Here is a 21,240-nt window from a genome sequence, read left to right on the forward strand (position 1 = left end):
GGGTGACCTGGGTGACAGAGGGAGACCTTGTCTCTCAAAAAAAAAAAAAAAAAAAAAAAAACAGAAAACAACTGGCCAGGTGCGGTGGCTCACGCCTGTAATCCCAGCACTTTGGGAGGCCGAGGCAGGTGGATCACGAGGTCAGGAGATCGAGACCATCCTGGCTAACACGGTGAAACCTCGTCTCTACTAAAATACAAAAAAAATTAGCCAGGCATGGTGGTGGGTGCCTGTAGTCCCAGCTACTTGGGAGGCTGAGGCAGGAGAATGGTGTGAACCCGCGTTGCAGAGCTTGCAGTGAGCCGAGATCGCACCACTGCACTCCAGCCTGGGCGACAGAGCAAGACTCTGTCTCAACAAAACAAAACAAAACAAAACAAAACAAAAACCTCAAACTGCTTTAACACTAAACAGGATAGAATATACAGTAGAAAAGAAAAGCTTTATTAAAAGTTCGATATTTAATATTTAAGATAAGTCTTGAGTAGGATTAGGAAAGGAAAAATTAAAAGTTGGGATGGAAGAAGAGAAGACTATTTTAGACAAAAATGACAACATTGATCGGATGTATAGCAGTCGGAAAATACTGAGTCCAATGGAGAAACAGCTTGTTTTCTAGTTCCACTAGAAACTACTTCTCTGTACAAGTAGTACAGAGAAGTGGGGTATGTGTAAACATTTCCCTTGGTGTAGATGGCTCTGAATGTAGCATTTTAGGTGACGCCTTGGTCTCTGTATCTTCTCTCCAAGAGTTAACCAGCCTGAACATGTGTATCTGTGATGAGGAAGCGCTCACCGCCTCTTCAGGCACCTTCTGCCATCTGAGCACTCCTACGACTGGAATATGGTAGGAGCCAAGGCTGGAAAGCAGGGAGAGGGCCACATTAGAGAGATTTTGAGGGTCAACCTGAGGACTTTCCGGGTCGTTATTTTTGAAAATCACGATTGAAGCTGTGGTTTAGTAAAACTATAATGGCAACTGTGGCGAGGATTTGGAGTGGGAAGAATGGTTAGGGAGCTCTTTTGTTGTGATCAGAACCTAAAGCAGAGAGATGTTTAAGGGAATAGAAAAGACAGACGTAAAAGGCTTTTGTAACATGGCTCATGTTTTTGAAAATACTTGTCTCGTATGTCTTCATCCCCAGTCACCCCTAATTGTTCCTTGCTGCCCTGCGGCTTTGCACCCATTGAAACTGCGATAATTGTTGTTTGGGGAGGAAGGTGGGTATAGCCTGGATAAAGAAGCCATGGCTGCTGGCTTCTAGGATCAAAATGAGTTTGTTTTAAGGTCCGGAGTGAAACAATAATGTGCAAACAAACATTTTTTTAAAAAATTTCCAAAAGCTAAACTTGTTGAGAGACAGAAAGAAGGATAGAGCAACAAAGGCTCAGCTTTCCTACCAGCCAAGACCGACAGAGCCTAGCATTTACAGTACACCATAGCATTAATGCAGGATATGATGTCAGGACTATTTTCCTAAGAATGGGAAAGAAAAATTCAAGCAGCAGGCAGGAAGTAGAGAGATTCAGAGGGGCCAGGCTCCTCTTTTCCCTTCCAGAAGCCCAAGTATCCAGGGAAAAGGGAAGGGGCAGGCAGGAGAAACCCAGAGGCCCTGTCTGCTGGAAAGATGTTGAGTTTTGGACTGGGCAGTACCTTCCTCTGACCAGAAGGAACCACTGGATCGCAGTGAGTAAAGCAGAACAGGCTATGATGGTTGGTCTGCTCCCTGCAGACGGGGGACGTGAAAGCCACGGTGAATTCGCTTGTAAACAACAAAATTCTTTTGTTCCATGGAAGTCACAGTTGATAAAAAATTTCACCTTGGCTATACTCTGAAGAGGTGAGGTGTTCAGGGCTGCTGCCTTGAAGTCATGAGATTCTGTCCATTTTCCTTGCACCAGAGAAGCTGAGACCCAGATAACTTCAGTGATTTGCCAAGGTTACTTAGTTGGTAAGTGGCGATGTTGGAAACAGGACTTGGAGATGCCATTGAATTGTACATTTTGATGGTATTTTCTAAATAAGGGAACTTAAATGAAGTGATCCACTCAAAGCTATGGCTCCAGCTAGGGCTGAGCTGGCTGTTCTGCCTCCTGGCCCGCAGTTTCTTTACCAGTCTAGAATATGTCTCATGAGAATGACAATATTAATGTCCATCCCATTTGACTTACACTGACTTTTTAAATTATGTGGAGCTATGAGTGAAAATTCTGGCAGACTGATTATGTTACATTCTTCTAGGAAGCTTGTGCTTTTGGAGTTGCAATGTTTCCAACTCTAAAATAAAGATGATAGATATCTGCCTCCCTTGGTGGAATGTCATGAGGATTTAGAAAATAGTTGTGTCTCTGAAGAGTTTCAAGCTCACTGGAATTAGTCTAAGGTTTTAATTTTTTTTTAAATCATCATGATGTTTTCATGTAATAGGAAATGGAAGCTTTACCAAGGAACCACTGGTTCAGATTCTTAGGCGTTCATACTTGAAGTTCCAGGCTTGAAGATCAGCTGATAGTGGTTGCCTGATGTCAGTTTCTCTGGGGAGTGGCAGAGACCCCCCTGTAGGTTCAAGACAGTGGGGCTAGAGGCAGTAACTCCACACACTCCAGCCTCAGCCACTTGAATAACTGGGATTACAGCTGTGAGCCACTGTGCCCGGTGAACAATTTACTTTTTTCTGCTGTGCTGTTGGTTTTATATGGTTTTTTTTAGAAGCAAGAGGTTAGCAACTGAATTCTAATAAAGTTTACGTGTCATGATTATAATGTAAAAATGTTGAGACTAAGTCATAAATGCAAAATCTGTTACTCATCTATGTTAATGAAGGAGTTGTAGATATTATAAAATTATATATACACTTAAATATATACACATACACACTCATGGATATTGAATGGATTCAACCAACCATGGATTGAATTTTTTTTTTTTTTTTCCAGAGTCTCACTCTGCTGCCCATCTGGAGTGCAGTGGCGTGATCTTGGCTCACTGCAACCTCCGCCTCCTGAGTTCATGCAATTCTCATGCCTCAGCCCCCGAGTAGCTGGGATTACAGGCATGCACCACTATGTCTGGCTACTTATTTTGTATTTTTAGTAGAGACAGAGTTTCACCATGTTGCCCAGGCTGGACTCCAACTGCTGAGCTCAGGCAAGAGCTCACCTCAGCCTCCCAAAGAGCTAGGATTATAGGCATGAGCCTCTGCGTCGGGCTGAGAATATTTTTAAAAATAAAATAAGAGAAATAATTTACAAAATTATACCAATAACAAACGGTACAATAGCTGTTTACATAGCATCACATTGTGTTAGGTTATTATAAATCATGTAGAGATGATTTAAAGTATACAGGAGGATGTGCTCAGGTTATACGCAAGTACTGCACCATTTTACATAAGGGACTTGTGCATACATGGATTTTAGTATCCATGGAGGAGTCCTGGAACCTGTCCCACATGGATACCAAGCGACAACTCTGTGTGTGTGTGTGTGTGTGTATTTGGAGTTTTAATGAATAGACACATTTTCCCTTATCACTTTTTCATTCACTGCTATTTTGATATTGATACCTATTTAAGAAATATTCTTGATATTTATTAGTAATGGGGAAGGAATTGCAGTAATGATGAGTGAAATGTTAATAAGAGCCCAAACCTTAAAGTCAAGTGAAACAGGAGACAAGACCTTCTTCTTGATTTAGCTCCTACGTGTTTGCCACCAGCCTTGGGTAGGATTCCAGGAGCCAGGAGGAAGAGCTGATGCCCAGTAGTGGTCAAGGCTCACAGGTCTGGTCAGTTGCACAAATGCCCTGGTCTTCTCCCTGATACACACCTTTCCAGGTACTGCTCACTCACTGTCACTCTTCTGCTATGCAGTTAAACTTCTGGAAAAAAAAAAAATCTGCGTATTCACTGACTCCATTTCCTTCCCACTCTGTCTTTAATTCACTCTTCTTTGGCACTCAACAACTCACCAACAGAGCTTTTAAGTTACCGTAGACCCCCATGTTGCTCAACTCACTGGGCTTTATTATATTTCTCAGCTTACTTGATTTCTCAGCAGCGTCTAACGTTGCTGAATCCTTCTTTTTAAAGGTATATTCAAAATTTGAGACCTCAAAATTTTGCGAATGACAGTCCCATCTACTCGCCATTTGGTTAAAGAAATAAAATATTAACATTAACAACCATTCCCCATAGAGCTTCCGAAGGCTGTGTGCCCTTCCCCAGTCACATCCCATTTCTTCCACCCAAGAGATAACTGCCGTCCTAGCCTTGGTGTTCAGAGGTATCTAGGGACTCAGTATCTTTATCTTCTACATCTGAGTTCTGTCAGTTCCCTCCAGCCAAAGACCGTTACGCACACTCTGTAGCTGGACGTGCTGGGTTTATTACTTGTTGCTACAAAGGAGAATGCATGCCATGGGAAGTCGTGAGGTATCCTAGTAAGAGGGTATTAAGAGAGAACCTATCATATAGATTTGGGTCTTGGTTGGATGATTTGGGGGTGGGTCTAAGGAAGAAGATACTTGCTCTAGATTGAATCTGCTCAAAAAGAGTAACTCTCAGATTAGGTATCTCAGTAAATCTTACTATAGGGGTCTAGAATGAGGATAAAGTTGTAATTAGTAAAGAGTCAGTCACTTTGGCCAAGAGGAAGGGGTGTTTGGTATTTTGTGGGTGAATGTTGACTTTGTTTTTGTCTGTGTTTAGACTAAATTATAGAGTGGCCTTATTTTGTCTCTCTTTATCTCTATGTGTGAGACTGATTTTCTTTGAGATGGTTTATGTCTAATAGCAGAATAACATGACCTCGTTGTGACTGTCAGGCAAGCCTCTGAGTATCAGGGGCTGCTTGCTTTTTTTTTCTTTTTCTTTCTCAGTCCTGAACAAGTTGGGAAATGGTATTCGGGCAGATGGAGACACAAATATTGGCTAATTTGGAGAACGTGACTTGGGTACATGGCAAAAATGGGCTTCAGAATTAGCCAGACTACCTCATTCAGTTCTGGATAACCCTGGAAATGCCTGGGTCAGACCCACTCAGGCAGAACCTCAGGCCCCAAGTTCATAAGATTGTGGGTCCTCTCCAGAAGTTCCTTCTCCAGCTGCTTTGCATGTTCATTTCTGCTTCCTGGCCATTTGATGTTGGAGTTCCTATAGACTCAGTGCTACCTTTTCTTCCCACTCAATGTTGTCCCTGAGTTTATCTCCTTCAGTGTCATGGTTTGATTCCTATCAGTAGGCCAATGGCCCTGAATGTACGTCTCTGGCCTACAGCTCTCCTTTTCTCTGAATTGTTGAGTCACCATCTCAGCCTGGATGCTTCAGAGGCACTCTGGCTTAACTTGTCCAAGGCCACACTCATAAACCCTAAATTTGGTATTTTTGGTTTTCTACAGCCTGACCCTACTACTCCAGCTCAGCACCCCACACTCCAGCTACCCTGACCTTCCTACATGGTTCTCATGCACAATGTCACTTCCAAGCCTATGCCACTCAGTTACTTCTACCAGAAAGCCTCTTTTATCCTTTATTTTTTTGAGATGGAGTCTCACTTTGTTGCCCAGGCTGGAGTGCAGTGGCACAATCTCAGCTCACTGCAACCCTTGCCTCGCAGGTTCAAGTGATTTTCCTGCCTCAGCCTCCCAGGTAGCTGGGAGTACAGGCACCCACCACTGTGCCCAGCTAATTTTTCTGTTTTTAGTAGGGGGGTGGTTTCACCAGGTTGGCCAGGCTGGTCTTGAACTCCTGGGCTCAAGTGATCCATGCTGCTCAACCTCCCAAAGTGCTGAGATTACAGGTGTGAGCCACTGTTCCTGGCCCTCTTTCATCCTCTCTTCCTGGCTAACTTCCTCCTCCAAGACCTAGCTGACGTGTCATCTCCTATAGAAAGCTATTTCTGAACGTGCTAGCTTAGGTTGAAGGTTCCTCATCTATGCCCTCTTTGTTTCTTTTGTTCCTCTGTCCTAGCGGTTAGTTTATTGATTGATTTATCCTTTCATGGATCTGTTTCCTCCACTAAACTTCAAACTCCTTGAGGTCAAGAACTCTTATTTATCTTGATATCATGAGCTTTACCTGTCTTTAGCTACATAGATATATAGGTATAGATAGATATAGATAGGTGGGTAGATATATTGAGAGTCATACAGATATAGATATGTAAGATCTTGAATGAGGCTTGGCATTTAACATAGGTACTGAGTAAATGTTTGTTAAACTGGTGGTTGTCTAAAGATTTTGTTAGCAGCCGGGCGCGGTGGCTCAAGCCTGTGATCCCAGCACTTTGGGAGGCCGAGATAGGTGGATCATGAGGTCAGGAGATCGAGACCATCCTGGCTAACACGGTGAAACCCTGTCTCTACTAAAAAAATACAAAAAACTAGCCGGGCGTGGTGGTGGGCGCCTGTAGTCCCAGCTACTCGGGAGGCTGAGGCAGGAGAATGGCGTAAACCCGGGAGGCGGAGCTTGCAGTGAGCTGAGATCCAGCCACTGCACTCCAGCCTGGGTGACAGAGCGAGACTCTGTCTCAAAAAAAAAAAAGATTTTGTTAGCATTTTTTCTACTCTTGGAATGGCCAGAGCTTTGATAATTTTAGTTGCAAAAGGGTGAGCCAAGTACTTTTTCTGTTGTATTTTGCTATACTCATGAGATATCTTTTAGAAAAGTAGTAGTTAGTTTGAAGTTTGGTAAAGGACGGAGCTTTTTTCTGTTAAATTACATGATGTTTTTAGAAATGGTTTATTTTTGTTTCTGATTGCCATTGGATTGTGGCTCCTTCGAGTAATATCTTTATCGGTCAAATAAGCATTTCTCTTTTATCTACAATTTATATATATATATATATACACACACACACATATATACATATATATACACACATATATGTATACATACAAAATATATATATATATTTTTTGAAATGGAATCTTGCTCTGTCACCAAGCTGGAGTGCAGTGGCACAATCTCGGCTCACTGCAACCTCCGCCTCCCAGGTTCAAGTGATTATCCTGCCTCAGTCTCCCAAGTAGCTGGGACTACAGGCACGTGCTACCATGCCCAGCTAATTTTGCATTTTTTGTAGTGATGAGGTTTTACCATGTTGGCCAGGATGGTCTCGATCTCTTCACCTTGTGATCTGCCTGCCGCAGCCTCCCAAAGTGCTGGGATTATAGGTGTAAGCTACTGTGCCTGGCCTTTATCTATAAATCTTAAAAGTTAAGGGCCCTTGAGTAATGGCTGTTCTGCCCCACTAGTTAAGGAAATGCAAGCCCCTGACTGGAAACCAGGGCTCCTGCCTCCCAATCCCATGTTCCTTTCCCAAGACCCAGTTGGATTTCATGAGAGAGGTGGGTTTGAACAAAGCATAGCGGGAGGAAGGATATGACAGCACCAGGCCTTGTGGAGCTGAGCAGCCTGTTGCTTTTTTAACATTTTATTTGAAAATAATTACGGATTTACAGGAAGTTGTAAAGGTCCTCACCTAGTTTCCCCATTCCTGCACATAGGATAACATGGAATGGTAAATGCACACTAGACCTAGTTTCTGGTTTGGATATCGCACTAGAACTATAGAGGACGGAGCAGTGGAGCAGCGTTAACCGACCTTGGTAGTAATCACTCAGGGAGCAGCAAGATAGAGCCATGCCTGGCCTCACGTAGCTGGCACTGCCAAGGTGCTGGTTCTAGGGCCTCAGTTCAGAGGTTGTGCCCCTAGACTAGAGCATTCATGTAACTTAGCTATGCTCTAAGGACAGGCTGTTTCCTCTCTGTTCTCACTTGGCAGCTTTTCTCTAGATCATTTATTCCAGCTTTGTGCACAAGGCTTACAGTGGGCTTTACTTTTTTATTTTTATTTATTTATTTATTTATTTATTTATTTTTTGAGACAAGTCTCCCTCTGTCGCCCAGGCTGGCGTTCAGTGTCACGATCTCAGCTCACTGCAGCCTCTGCCTGCTGGATTCAAGTGATTCTCCTACTCAGCCTCCTGAGTAGCAGGGACTATAGGCACGCGCCACAAGGCCCAGCTAATTAATTTTTTTTTTTTAGTAGAGGCAGAGCTTCACCATGTTGGCCAGGTTGATCTGGAACTCCTGACCTCAGATGCTCTGCCCACCTCGGCCTCCTGAAGTGCCAAGATTACAGGCATGGGCCACCACGCCCAGCCATTCTGCAGGTTCTTAGTGCCAGTAGAAACAAAGATAAAAGCAGTAATGATGCCACCCACAGTGCGTGTTTTAATTTGAACTCTGCAAGTCATTTTTGCATTTGTTTAAAGAAAATTGACATTAGTTTTTCATCAGTTTTGCAACAGGGATTGCCATGGAAGGAGACCCAGGCCTGGCAGATACATTGGACAAAGAACACAAAGTTTCCATACTGAAGGGGCATGCTTGCTTTTCTGAATTGCTGGAAATAAAGATGTAACAAAGTAGTAAATCATATGCAATGCTGTGGTCAGTTTGTGCTAAGCACTATTTCTCAATTTCCTTGGCTGGTGCTCAGAGATACTGTTCTGGTTTACAAGCATCTGTGGTGGAGATGGTCTCGGTCTCTCTCTCTCTCTCTCTCTCTCTCTCTCTCTCTCTCTCTCTCTGTCTCTCTGTCTCTCTGTCTCTCTGTCTCTGTCTCTCTATTTCCAGCATCTTTTATCTGATTCTTAAGCTGAGGCTGTGGGATGTTCCATAAAGGTACACCTTGTTTTGTTATGTTCTTGCTTATGTCTGTTCTATCATTGAGCCAGGAAGCTGGAAATAAACATCTCGGGGGCTTTGGCCATCGGCAGTCCCAGCCCTCTGTAGCTAAGGGCTTGCAAACCTTACCACATTATAGGCTTTTAATAGGCATAAGCAATGTTCATTAAAAGTTGAAGCCTCCTTAGACTCACCATTCCACAGGATAATTGCACTTATATCAGTCTTGAGACTCATTAGCTTAGTGTCAAGAAAAAATAAATCCTAACTCTTCCTTCAATATGGAAGGAGCTAATATTAAAAACATAAGGACTATAACAAGGCTCATTGTATTTTCACCTTGCCCTGGGACATATGTAAAGGGTTTGAAAGCTAAAAGAAGCAGACTAGAAAAACAAAATCTAGAAAAAAATTAGGCATGGTTGATTAAATGGTGAGTTTTGAGTTCTCTATTTTTTTCCTCTTTTTATTAAAATAACATGCATCCTTAATAGCAGAATTGGAGTGGGAATGGTGGGAATGGAAAAATCTTAATTAGATCTGCTGCAGTGTTTTTTGAGAGAGACAGGATCTCACTCTGTTGCCCAGGCTGGAGTGAGGTGGCGTGATCATCACTGTAGCATTGAACTCCTGGGCTCAAGCGATCCTCCTGCCTCATCCTTCCAAGGAGCTCGGACTACAGGAATGCACCACTATACCCAGCTAAGTTTTATGTTTTAGAGATGGGGTCTTGCTGTGTTGCCCAGGCTTGTCTCAAACTCCTGGCCTCAAGTGATCCTCCCACCTCAACTTCCCAGAGCCCTGGGATTACAGGTGTGAGCTACTGTGCCTGGCCCTGCTGCATATTTTATATCCATGATGATTTAGGTATTCTCCCAAGTGTTTCCATCTCTACCTAACAAATAATACTCAACTTGAAAGGCTCTGCAGAAGCTTCTGTGATTCCTCCAACCAGATGATCTTTCTCTCCTCTGAACTACGGCACTGTTTTGTTTATATCACGAGTGATTGATCACATTTCCTTGACATAAACATTGTTTTTACAACTGTCCTTGCCACTGACCATTACCCTGGTGAGGATAGGAATCTCAGTTGACCCTTTTCTTTGTCTCCTGAGATAGTTGGTATGGTCCCTTCCGTGCAGTAAGCATTTAATAGATATTTGATGATTACGTGAATACAATTCACATTATTTGTAACATTATTTACTGCATTCCAGAAAAGTTGTTTTCTGTTTTAATAGTACAATGTAGTAGCCTGGACATGAATAGTACAATGTAGCCTGGGCGTGGTAGCTCCTGCCTGTAATCTCACCACTTTGGGAGGCCGAGGTGGGCAGATTGCTGGAGCCCAGGAGTCCAAGACCAACATGGGCAACATTGCAAGACTCTATCTCTACAAAAAATTTAAGAAAGAAAAATAGCTGGGCATCGTGGCATGCATCTGCAGTCCCTGCTCCTCCAGAGGCTGTGGTGGGAGGACGGCTTGAGCCCTGGGATTCAAGACTGCAGTGAGCCATGATCGTGTCCTTGCACTCCAGCCTCGGTGACAGAGTGAGACCCTGTCTCCAAATAAGTAACTAAAAATAGTACTATGTAATCATGCTGTTGAGGAGCATCTCACATGCCACCTTTCCTGTAGAGTGGGGAGGGTGTGGCATGAGGAGGTGGTACCCCACCCCTCTTTCACAGGTGCTTGCTTCAATGTAGGTCACTGTTACGTGAGATAGAACTGTGATGGTCTTGTTCCTCGGAGATTTTTGCAATGCAGTGGTAGTAATTTCTACAATTGTTGCAGCTTCACATGAGTGTAATCAAAAAGATCATATTCCAATTTATGTTTCACGTGGAGGCATTTTATGCCTCTCCTAGGCAGCCTTGAACTGAGCCTTGTTCTATGTCGGGATAGTAGCACGCAGTCTGAGGGGATCAGGAAACTCCGCTCAACCGAGACATCTTGCAGCCTTATTTTGGGAAGAATCTTTTATTGTTTAATTTTTTTTTTTTTTGAGCCTTGGGAATATGTCTAGTACCAGCAGCTGAAATTAGAACACTAGTGTATTGAATCATATTTTGAGCTACTGGAAAATTGCAATTTAAAAATAACTTAGGAAGTTTGGAGATTTCTCCCAAATGTGCTTGCTGCCCTTTGAAGAGTGACTTTGCAGGTCAGGACTTCACCAGGTTGTACCCAGAGTCCTTTTGGTAAGTTCCCTGGTGCAGAAAAATGTTTGCACCCCCATGTCTACAATTATGGAATGTGTTGTCCCCAGACCTAATGTCCTCCTCCACTGTGCCAGGACACTGGGCTGAGCGTTTTATATACATTCCTTTTAAAATCTCCCAGCATCCCTAATGGAATCTGCCCCACTTGGTTTAAATGGAATTTTAGAGTTTTTCAAATTTACCAGTTTTCTTTTCCTAAAATAAATGGATCTGGAAAGGTAAGAACGTGAGTTTATTTTGATTTAAAATTTGGAAAGTGCAAATTTAGAGGTCAGAAATGAGGTGTCTGGAGTTCTGAGTTCTAGTTCTTACTGTGCTTTCTACCAGCTCTGTACCTGTATATAAACACCAGCTATTTATTTCTTGATGGTTACTTTTCTCATCAGTAAAGTGATGTCAATGCCATGTTTCTGTTGCTGTTATGGTTTTGAGCTTAGTTTAGCTCACTTTGATTTCATATTAACTCCGTTACAGGCACTATGCTGAGTACATCATGAGGACTCTATAAGACAAGCCTTTCTGTGTCCTCATGTCTGGGACACAAAGCCTTCAAGAAACCAAACAACGGCAGGGCTCAAATGCTCTCAAACTCAGAGCCTGTGCTGTCAACCATTGCATTGACTGCTAGGAGAAAGGGAAATGCAAGATGTGTGAAAGCACCTTACAGAGTCAGAACAAATGTACATGTGAAGTCTTGCCACAACTCAGGGATTGGTAGAGCAGGTGCTTGCCTATGCAGTAATTTGGAGAATGCAAGGAGAGCTCTGTTTCCAAAGTCCCCTTCTCTTCTCTTCTCTTCCTGCAGGCAGAGCAAAGTTTGCAAGTCTGTGAAACCAAACTTGTGTTTCTCCTAGATCTTCTCTTATGTGTGTTGTTTTTCGGTGGCAGCTCCATCCTCCGAAACGCACATGTTAAACCCTGGCATTCTTATTCTTCTTCTTTTTTGTTGTTGTTGTTGTTTTTCTTTTTTTTTTTGGAGACGGAGTCTCATGGTATGGTCTCGGCTCACTGCACCTTCTGCCTCCCAGGTACAATCAATTCTCCTGCCTCAGCCTCCCGAGTACTGGGATTACAAGTGTCCACCACCACACCTGGCTAATTTTTGTGTTTTTAGTAGAGATGGGGTTCTACCATGTTGGCCAGGCTGGTCTTAAACTCCTGACCTCAAGTGATGTACTCACTTCAGCCTCCCAAAGTGCTAGGATTACAGGCGCAAGCCACCGTGCCAGCCCCTGGCCCCTATTCTCGATGGATAGCTTTTATTTTTTTCCTCCTCATGTGATTGGTGTACTTCTTCTATTTTTAGTGCTGTGACCTGGGTTCAAGGCTTCCCTGGCCTTTATTTAGAACACTGTAATAGCCTCATATCTGGTGTCCTCAGTGCCAGTCATTCCTCTCCAGTTCATCTCAACACTGCTTATTTGCTAAAATTCAATTCTGATCGTGTGAGTCTGCTGTTTAAAATCTTAGACAGGTAGCTAGCCGCTACCTGTAGGATGAAATTTCATCCTATCAGTTGAAATTTTCTGCCTTGAAATGGGGGCCCTTTGCTCTGATGTCTTCCCCCACACCTCCCTCATGGCCCTTTCACTCCAGGACGGTGTATTGAATGGGCTTTCTGCGTTTCCAGATTAACCTCCTCTCAGTGCTTTCCCTCATGGTGAACACACATCTGCTAAAGCACCTCTGCAGATTATAGAGAAGCCACGTGGCACGGTGCTTAAGAGCACAGACAGCACTGGACTAAAGACCCAGATTTGCTGTGGCGTTTGAACAGGTTCATAACCTCTGTCTCAATGTCCTTGTCTGCAAAATAGTTATAATAATAACAGAACCTACCTCGTAGGAGGTATCAGAAAGTTAAAAGGAAGATGCAGATAGAATGGGGTTATAATTATGAGAGGAAAGTCTACTGAAAGAGAATGGAATGTTTTAAGAGTGATGCAGAAAGAACCTATTAGTGGAATGTTCAACAGTGTTAAACTGTAAAACTTGGATTAAATAACTGTCCTGTGGCATCTACCTGTGCATAGACACAGGACAATTTCTACTGCATGTACATTTCTTTACAGGCATGAAATCTTGAAATGTTCTTTAGCTGATGCTATAATAATCAGTTACCCCTCGAGTAGATACTGCTGACTACAAGATAGGATCGGCAGCAGGTGCCAGGAGTGAGGGACTCCAGGAGAGGGACTCATAGGCCTGGGGAGGCTGGAGCTAGAGCCTAAAAAATATTGTCTGCAATATTATCTGTAAGTCTTACTTTTACCAAAAATAATAATGCAGCTTGCATTTATGTATTATTGGGCTTCGTCTTATTATTTTTCCCTACATTTTTTGTTCCATTTTTATATTCAGATAAATGGCACAAAGAGAGAAGCCTCGGTTGATGTAGCTTCATGTAGTTTCTAAAATAATTCTGCACAATACGTGCATTCTGTAGTCCCGTTCTATAATAACAACTTTCTAAAAGAAAGCCTCTCATTTGTGTGCTTATATCTTTTTGTGGGTGGGGAAGGAAGAGGAGGGCTGAGAGGAGTTAGGCTGTTTATTTTGTCTTAACTAAAAGTAACAGTTTCATTCTTAACCCATCTCACCTTGAACACGCCGGTAGAACACATCCATGTACTCATCAGAGCGGGTGCCGGCATCACCAGAGTTGGTATATATTGAGAAGTTCTGTCTACTTTGCACAATGTACGACTGATTGAAGCAGATCATTTTGGTGGTGCTTCAGGATATGGGGGTCTACTAGCTGTGTGGGCAAGTCACCCAGCCTTGCTGAATCCCAGTTTCCTAGTCTTGGAGAATGGGGATCAACAACTCGCCACTAAAGTTATTATGAGGTTTAAGTGAGACAGCAGGTGATGGAGAAGGTCCAAGGATTCTCCAGCAGTACTATGTAGATCCCCACCCCCAGGGCTGCCCAAGAGGACTGGGTCACTACCTTAAACTCAGAGTGAACACTTTTACCTGTATCTTTCAATGAATTGGGCTTTCCATAATGTTTTGTTCTTGGATAGCTGTGTCTAAAGAATGTTTTAAAACCATCACCTCATCCCTGGTCAAGGCATTGTGTAAACATTGTTTCTCATCCTCAGTTCCCCTCTTCTATCTGCTCATGATGTACAAGGATCATTTCATCAGGAAGGAGAGAGCTTCGTTTTTCTTCTTTCTGTGCTGCTTTTCACTGTAAATAAATAAAATTGAGCCTATTTTGCTAATGGAGCCACCTTAGCCTTCCCAGCACAGAGTGTGGTGAGTCACACCTCTGACCCCGCCTTGTGGCTGATGTCTGCACTCAGCACCTCTGTCTGCAATCTGCTCAGGGCCTTAGCTGTAAGTGAAGTGAATCTGCTTACGGCTTAGCTGTAAGTGAAGCAGCTACATTGTCTGGGGTATATACCCTGGGGTTCCTCATGGCGTGTCAGGAAAACAGAGGACACGGAAGCACAGGAGGAGTTTAGGAGCAGAGGTTTAATAGAAGAGAAGAGAAAGAGAAACAGCTCTCTGTACAGAGAAAGGGGTCTTAGAGCAGAAAAAGGACTGACTGACAGAGAATGCATAGGATTTTATCGCCTGGTTTGAGGAGGTGGTCTCTGATTTACATAGGGCTCACAGATTGGTTTGATCAGGTATGATGTTTACATAGTGTGTGGGGAAGGTTGATGGCCCCATCCTAACCTTATTATGCAAATAGACTTTCCAGTTGATTGGCGCCATTTTGTCTGCTCCTTACAGTACAGGTTGCTGACAAAGAGAAGGGAAGATGGAGCTGCCATCTTGAACATGTGTAGTCCTTAGTTCCTGCTGTTAATCATCCATGCAAACTCCCACCTTGCTTATATATATCTGGAGCTCAACTTTACAGGCTGCTCTTCATTAGAAAATTATTTGGGACTGCTTTTCATTTAAAAGAAAGCCTTACTGAGGACTCCCATACCCTTACTATCTTCCCAGGTGATTTCTTCTTAACTTCTATATTAGAAAGTACTTGGCTGGGGAGCGTTGCTCATTTTAAAATCAGTCCTATCTTTGTTAATTCACAGCATGCATTTCTCTGAAAGCTGTGTGATGTGACCTCAGACCCTGATCTCCCCAGGTGCTTACTTCTGAGTCTTGGAGTCTCCCCCAGTGCCAGGGCTGGTTTCTGCCTACACAGGAGGATGTCAGTTTGATACACGGCCATTACATGGGCATCTACTTTTGCAGTGCTCTAGAGGAAAGAAGAGAGAACTCAGTGTAATATCATTTCGCTGTGTCTCCACTCAAATCTCATCTTGAATTGTAGCTCCCATAATTCCCACGTGTTGTGAGAGGGACCTGGTGGGAGATAACTGAATCATGGGGGAGGTTTCCCCCATACTGTTCTCATGGTAGTGAATAAGTCTCAGGATATCTGATGGTTTTGTCGGGGGAAACCCCTTTCACTTGGCTCTCATTCTCTCTTGTCTGCTGCCTTGTAAGATGAGCTGTTCACCTTCAGCCATGATTGTGAGGCCTCCCCAGCCACGTGGAACTGTGAGTCCATTAAACCTCTTTTTCTTTATAAATTACCCAGTCTCGGACATGTCTTTAGTAGCAGCATGGAAACAGTGTTTGGCAAGAGAGGCTTTCACAGTGATGCCAGCCATCAGTTTAACCCACCTAGAGATGTTCTCTTTTTCTTCTTCTTCTTCTTCTTCTTCTTTTTTTTTTTTTTTTTTTTTTTTTGAGATGGAGTTTCACTCTTGTTGAACAGGCTGGAGTGCAGTGATACGATCTCGGCTCACTGCAACCTCTGCCTCCTTGATTCAGGCGATTCTCCTGCCGCAGCCTCCCGAGTAGCTGGGGTTACAGGCATGTGCCGCCACACCCAGCTAATTTTGTATTTTTAGTAGAGACAGTTTTTCTCCATGTTGATCAGGCTGCTGATCTTCGACTCCCAACCTCAGGTGATCTTCCCACCTCAGCCTCCCAAAGTACTGGGATTACAGGTGTGAGTCACCACGACTGGCCCTCTTTCAAAGAACATTTCTTAGTTGCTTAAAAATTCTACTTGCCATGATGCTTTTTAGTTGAGATGCTTCAAATTTGATATGTGAGTTTAAAACTCCTGGCATCTTATACCCACATATCAGGTTTGAGGCATCTCAACTAAAAAGCAATCACCCCTCCAGGTGGGCAGTGGATCACGGCCAGAACAGGGAATGGAGAACAGGAAATAACACAGCCCAAACAGGGAATGGAGAACAGGAAATAACTGTGGTTGTAGATTCCAGCTAGAAATGGAAACTCCAGGAGTGAAGGCAGCACCTGGGCTGCTGGGACTGCCGGGGTCACTGTGTTCACGTTGATCCCCAGAAAGCAGGCACTTCCAGCATCTCGCCCCTCCTGGGGGCTCCCATCATGGAAGCCCAAGGGCCAGGCCCAAGGAGTAATGGGTGACATTCCTCCAGCCTGCCCAGAGCTTGGTCTGTGGAGGCCACACGGCTGGAGGGTCTGGTGGAATTGCTTAGAAACACCTGAATGTTGCAAAGATATTCTGCCTGGCCCCAGTTGCAGGGACAGAGCAAGGCTCACACTGGGCATGCTGGGATGGGGATTATTTATTAGGATCGTGTGAGTTTGCCTAGCTGTTAAGAGATGTGTAAACACAAATGACAGCTACATGGGGATACAAAACATTATAACTAGAGAAGCAGTGATTCATGCCATGTTTGAGGGGCCAGGCAAGTTCATAATAATATTTGAGTTCAGAAACAAGAAAAATTGGACATGTTGGGTGTAGAATGAGGAGCAGTTCTCAGCAATCAGTTCGGGGTTATGAAGGGGGTTGAACGGTATAGTCTAGTGTATAAGAATCAGATGGAGCTGGGTTTGGAGCTGGGCTCTGCTACTTGCCATCTGAGCATCTGGGGCAAGTTACTTCATTGCTTTAAGCCTCAGTTTCTGTTTCTTTAATGGGGATAATAAGATGTAGCTCATAGGATTGTTGTGAGGATTAAATGAGATAATATTTGTAAAGTACTTAGTATGAGGTCTGGCCCCAAAGTAAATGCTTGTTGAGTACTTGTAATTGTGCACAAGGGGAGGGTGCTGGAAGGCTGGTTTCATGCAGTTCTCAGTTTGGGGTGAGAACCAGCCCCAAGAACCCCAAAGGACTCTGGGAGGCAGGTCTCTCTGCAGAGTTGGGCAGCTAACTCAGCCCCGCATGTGTGCTTGAGACAACTTACAGCTGGAAGGAGGGTCTTTATTCTGCACACCTGACTTGAGTAGCATCTTCTTATGCCAGTGTCCTGCCCTCATTGCATCCTCTGGGGTCCATGACCACCACCCATGCCAACTACCTGCCTTAGGTCCTCCTGAAACAAGGGTGGCGGTTGCAAGGAATGGGACTAGAAGGTCTGGCATAGACAGGAAGCCCCTCTCAATCAAGCCGCCTTTGTAAAGGTTTGCCAGCAAATTAAAAATCAAAATAAAACAAAAGAGGACTCGGGTCTCTTTCTTGGCCTTTCGGTGCTTGTGGTTGTGATCAGTGTACTTTCATTTTCTGACTAGCAGGTGCCAGTTTCTTTTTGCCACATTTCCCTTTTTCTGTTTCAAGGCAGGGAAATTGAATCAGAATTCTTTTAAAAGACCAACGAGGAGCTGAGGCGTTGGAGGGTCCCTCCCAACTAGGGAATTCCTGGCTGCAAAGTCATCTGCCAGCCGGTTCTCCTGGGCTGGGTCAGTGCTGGTCCCTGGAGAACATGCTCTCTGGGCCTGGAGATACAGGGACCTCACAGGGAAGACTCAAGGAGCATCTTGAAGGCTGAGCCTAAGTCTTTTGGGTGAGGAAGGAAGGGAAGTGGGTTCTGGGTGGAGTCCTGGGCAGTTTGGTCACATGGCCTGACAGCAGGTGCTGGGGACCCCTGAGATAGAGACATTGGGGTCCAGACACAGGAAAGGCAGTCTGAGGCTGGGTTCCCGAATGAATGGGGGATCAAGGCATTATCCTGGCACTGGGGCCATGGAATCAGCCCTGTCCCAAGGACACTTGTAATGCAGTCAGAAGATCAACTACTGCAAACCTGGAGCTAGGTCTCTGTGGGGTCCAGGATGGTCCATCAGGGTGAGAAAATATTATTTAAAAATATTTTGGGCTTTATTATTTTAGATATGTTGTAAATACATAATACTACATTATAAAGCTTGTATATAATATTTTATTTTTATTTTCTTTTGGAGTCAGAGTTTTGCTCTGTTGCCCAGGCTGGAGTGCAGTGCAGTGATCTCAGCTCACTGCAAACTCCACCTCCCAGGTTCAAGTGATTTTTCTTCCTCAGCCTCTCAAGCAGCTGGGACTACAGGCATGAGCCACCACCCCGGGCTAATTCTCTTTTGCATTTTTTTTTTTTTTTTTGATAGAGACGGGGTTTCACCATGTTGGCCAGGCTGGTATCAAACTCCTAACCTCAAGGGATCTGCCTGCCTCAGCCTCCCTGAGCACTAGGATTACACGTGAGAGCCACTGTGCCTGGCCTGTATATAATTTTTAAATATATTGATATATGTAGTCTCTGTTCCAAAGTCATTGACTGCCTGGAATGTGCTGTTTATGTTTAATTAAAGTTTGGAGACAGCTGACCTTGAGTGTTGAGGAAAGAGGAGGAAAAGCCGTAAAACTGCTGGGGCCACCGAGGCAGCTGCCCGTGCAGATTGCTCTGTGTATAAAACCCGAGCCAGTGCCCGTGCTAAGTAGCTCAGTGTCAGGGCTGGAGGGGGTAAGGGAAGAAGGCTTCAGATCCTGTCACAGCCAACTCCAAGCTCTTGGCATTTAATTGTTGACTCCTCAGTGGGACCCCTGTCCTCTCGCTGGGATTTGGCACAAGCACCTCTTAGTGCGAACACAGTAATACTGATCTGCTTTAGTTGCTGTCAGGAACATAGCTGAAGATAAAGCACTTGGCCCATATATAGATGCTAATGAAAGTCTCAATGGAAAAAAGAAACCTGCATTCCAGAAAGATCTCTGACACCTGAAAACCCTGCTCTGAAACTTTTGGGTGGATGTGGTTTGGGGAGATGATGAGCCATTCTTATTTTCAGGTCATTTTGACTTCTTTGAAAGTATAGTCATGTCATGTGTAACATTTTGTCAATGGAACGAACACATGTGGGTAGCTCTGTAATTATAATACTATATTTTTACTGTACCTTTTCTTTGTCTAGATATGTTTAGATACACAAATACCAGAGTGGTACAGTCGACTGCAGTATTTATTAGAGCCACATGCTGTGCAGGGGTTTGTAGCCTGGGAGCACCAGGCTGTACCATGTGGCCTGGGTGTGCGGTAGATCTACCATCTAGGTTTGTGAGAGTACACTCTATGATGTTCACACAACAACAAAATTGCCTGATGATGCATCTCTCAGAACATTTTTCTTTCATTAAGTAATGGCATAACTGTGCCTCAGGCCCTGAACTAATTAAGTGTGTACAAGAGATAGATTATTGTGGACTCCAGCAGTTGTAGGTGTTGGTTGTATATACTCATTTTCTTTAAAAGAAGGCAGATGGCACTATATATATATATAGAGAGAGAGAGAGAGAGAAAGAAAAAGAGAGAGAGAGAGAGAATTCTATGAACAGAATGTACTGGGTGTAGGAGTTGGGAGCTTTAGGGTCTTTCAGTCCTTGTAGTGGTTTTCGTGTGTCTTCTATTATGTTTTGCGGTATTTTCCTTTGATGTTAAGACCTTTGCTATCCTCTTTTGTCCCACATTGTTGCCATCCTCCAATGTCCTGGGTGCCTCCATCCACCTCTAATATTCAGTGTCTAGTGCATAGTCTGGGTAGGAGATGATGGAGCGTTGAGTAGGGTGGTGGTGGAGGTAGAGATGCAAGAACTGATTTGAGATACTTTTGGAAGAGGAAGCATGTTCACGTGGTGATAAGTCTGTGGCAGAAAATGATGGAGAAGGAAGGGCTAGGGATGGTTTTCCTGCTTCTGGCTTAAGCAGCTTGGTGGGTTGTGCTGCCTTTGGCTGTAAAGACAATGACTGGAAAGAAGGCAGACCTGCTGTGCTTCACCACATCTCGGTTAACTTGGTCCATGTGCTGTAACAGTCAACTACTTCTATGCAACACACCATTATTGACTCTGGTTTTTGGAAAGAGGGTTCCTCTAAAACATAATTACATTTTAACTTTACAGATTTCCTGAAGTCCCTGACACTTAAAAAAAAAAAAATTTTGGATTCATGACCATTGTTCAAGAACAAAATCTTGGAGGGCTTTGGTAGAAAGCATATTGGGCTTCAAGTCAAGGATAGGTTTGAGTCCCATTTCTATACCTTGCAGGTTGTGTGGTTTTAGACGAGTCGCATAACTTCTCTAACCCTTATTTTCTCAAACTGAGAAGTGATTACAGTAATGTATTTCTGCTGCCACAAGATTATTGCATCATAGGAGATAAGGCATATTAAAACATTTTATAAAATGAAAAATAGTGTGTGGTTGAGAGATAGCATTTTTATGTAAATCTGAAGTCTGTAACCCTGTGAATTAGTTATCTATCTGTTGGAATGTAACAAATTATCCCCAGACTTAAAGTAACAAACATTTATTATCTCACAAGGTCTTAGGGTCGGGAGTCCAGGAGCAGCTTAGCCGGATAGTTTTGGTTCAGGGTTGCAATCAAGCTCTCTGGTTGCAGTCATCTTAGGCCTTAACTGTGGCTGCAGAACCCGCTTTCAAGCTCTTTCAGGGGTTGGTGGTAGGCCTGACTCTGTTCCTTGCTAGGCGTTGGTTAGCTGGAGGCTTTAGTTCCTCATCCATGTGTCCCTCCACAGGGCTGCTCACAACATAGCAGCTTGCTTGGGAGAGAGGGCACCCAAGACAGAAGCTGCAGCCTTTTACAACTTAATGTCACAAGTGCCATACCACTTCTTCTGCCATATTTGTTGGTCACTGAAATGGTTTGACTCTGTGTCCCCACCCAAATATCATTTTGAATTGTAATCCCCAGTGTTGGGGGAGGGACCTGGTGGGAGATGATTGGATCATGGGGGCAGATTTCCCACTTGCTGTTCTCATCACAGTGAGTAAGTTCTCGCAAGATCTGGTTGTTTAAAAGTGTGTAGCACTTCCCCCTTCACTCTCTCTCTTCTGCTACCATGTGAAGATGTGAAGATACACTTGCTTTCCCTTCCACCATGATTGTAAGTTTCCTGAGGCCTCCCCAGCCATGCCTCCTGTACAGCTGTGGAACTGTGAGTCAATTAAACCTCTTTTCTTTATAAATTACCCAGTCTCACGTAGTTTTTTATAGCAGTGTGAGAACAGACTAATACAGT

General features: G+C 43.8%; 1 protein-coding gene across 23 annotated transcripts in view; it reads left to right on the top strand.

Moving 5' to 3' along the window:
* LOC105482127 (chondroitin sulfate N-acetylgalactosaminyltransferase 1) overlaps positions 1-21,240 on the top strand; it is a 364,090-nt gene that overhangs the window by 232,422 nt on the left and 110,428 nt on the right. The window contains exon 1 of one of the 23 annotated variants that reach the window (XM_071068547.1): positions 828-847. The exons of 21 other annotated variants lie outside the window; for them this stretch is intronic. The gene's annotated coding sequence lies outside the window, so the exon portion shown is untranslated. Of the gene's footprint in view, positions 1-827; positions 848-17,991; positions 18,015-21,240 lie in introns of those variants that run through there. One more of the 23 variants, XM_071068546.1, reaches the window with a different exon arrangement.

Source organism: Macaca nemestrina, chromosome 8 (assembly GCF_043159975.1).
Source record: "Macaca nemestrina isolate mMacNem1 chromosome 8, mMacNem.hap1, whole genome shotgun sequence".
NCBI classification, from domain to species: domain Eukaryota; kingdom Metazoa; phylum Chordata; class Mammalia; order Primates; family Cercopithecidae; genus Macaca; species Macaca nemestrina.